The sequence below is a fragment of the Acyrthosiphon pisum genome, chromosome A1 (genome assembly GCF_005508785.2).
Source record: "Acyrthosiphon pisum isolate AL4f chromosome A1, pea_aphid_22Mar2018_4r6ur, whole genome shotgun sequence".
Classification (NCBI taxonomy): Eukaryota; Metazoa; Arthropoda; class Insecta; order Hemiptera; family Aphididae; genus Acyrthosiphon; species Acyrthosiphon pisum.
The window spans coordinates 47,824,234-47,826,525 of NC_042494.1; positions in this window are offsets into that span (position 1 = coordinate 47,824,234).

Here is a 2,292-nt window from a genome sequence, read left to right on the forward strand (position 1 = left end):
AACATTTAATTAAATTTATTATTTCTTTAAATAGGTTTCCTATGAATATAAGCTGTGCGGAAGTCTAAATTTTATATGGTCCTATTAACTATACAGGTTTTATAAAAAATTTGCTTGTTCAATTTGCCTGCAGAAGATTATTGCTAAGAAATTTAAAAAAAAAATTAATTTTTGTAACGAGAAAGTAATGAGTTGTATTTCTATTTGAAAAGTAAAGTAATTTCATTACAATTTTATTTGAGTAACGAGTAAAGTAACTTAATTACATTTATCTCTTAGTAACGAGTAAAGTAACTTAATTACTTTTTAAAAGTAACTTACCCAACACTGCCTATTGAGGTTAGTGTGGATCAAGGTAAAATAAGAATTAGCTAAAATTGTATAGTATCTAATAGCATTTATTATAAATAATTTTATTACTAGCGCCAATCCCGTGTTTAATACGATAATCGTCGATAAACAAAGAAATGGTATGGCACCCTCTGAGCCCTGGTGAAAAAAAAATTGCTCCCCCCTAAGGGGCCTACCCACGGAAAATATGGGAGATAGATCCTCATTAACCTTTTAGATTTTGAGCACAGAAAATAAAGAAAGAATATTTATTTTACAATGTGTGCTCGTTTTAAAAATATTGTTTAGTAATTGCTTGATACTCTCTCTGGAAAGATACATTTGAATTTATGTCACTTAAACCTATCTTATAATTTATCATATAAGCTTAGAGGCTTCTCATCTCATCGTCCAACCTTCAGGTCGTTATAGCTTTAACAAAATTGTCTCTCACTTAAATGAAACTGACGCCAGTTTTCATTCATTTGAACCTCGCTACCAACATCCCTACAGGGTCGTCATCAGAAATGTACACCCCTCAACCTTAGGTACCAATATTTCCTCCACTCTGGATGAACTAGGACATCAAGTAAAACACATCTACAACGCCAAAGACTAAAATAAACGTCCCCTTCCACTTTTATTTGTGGAGATCTACCCGAATTAAAATAACAAGAACATTCACAATATTAAGTCATTGCTTAATACCAAAGTGGTTATCGAAAAACCCCACAAAAAGAGTCATAGCCTCCCACAATGTCATAAATGCCAAGCGTTTGGCCCTACGCAAAACTATTGCAACCACGCTTCCCGCTACGTAAAATATGGTGCGGAACATCTACCAACGAGTGCACCAAGGACCCGAAAAGTCCTGCCAAGTGTGCACTTTGCTCCGGGGACCATACCGCAAACTTCAGGGGATGCCCAGTTTTCAAAAGAGCTCAAAAAAAAAAAAAAAATAAGACCTTCAAAAGCATCTCCAGCCAAAGTTCCAGAGTCAAACCATCATTCCAGTCCGAACTCTTACGTCGAAGCCACCGGGGTTCAAGAATCATCCACAGATCACACTTCCATCATACTATCTAATTTTATTACTAACCTCAACTCTCTAATCAGTCCACTAATTACTCTCCTCTCCTCAGTTCTTAACGCACTAATCCCCAAAGTTTCCTTATCTCCATAGTTATTTTCGTTAAATTATTCTCATTATAACACAATAGTCCATCCAAGGTATTATACTTATAGTTATACCTCACTAATGTTTTTAATTACCTATACCGTTATTAAATCTTTGTTATATTTCTTATCTCATGTTTAAATATGTTTTTAAATATAAATTATATAATAATTGTTGAGCAATAATAGTTTTAAACTAAATGCTAATAAAAAAAAAAAAAAAGTATGTACTTCATGAATAAATAAAATAAAATTATATAAAACTCCAAATTAATATTATTTAAAAAAAACAGCATAATAGTATATATAATATATATAATACTATTATACTAAATTATATTATATTAAAATCATAAAATTTTAATAATTTACAAGTACCTCTACAAATTTCTGACCACAACATTTTGGCACCCCTAAAATACTGGCGCCCGGGGCAGTTGTACCCAGTACCCACCCCTAAATGCGGCCCTGGTCGCTATGCTGTATAGTATAGGTTACAAGCGGGTCACTGTATAATGGATGGCATTCATTATTAATTCAATGATATAATATCATTGCATAAGAAAAACGGTTCTGAGCGGAGACGATATGTCAGTCTAGGTATAAGACATATTATACTCTTATTATTATTATTATTATTATAGATTTATAGATCTATATATGGTATTAAAAAAAAAATTGACTTATAATAGGTACCTATAATAAATTCCAAATTAATCATATCACAATATCCATTAGCCATTAGGTACTTATAACGCGTTATACATCAACAATAAACCAGTGGCG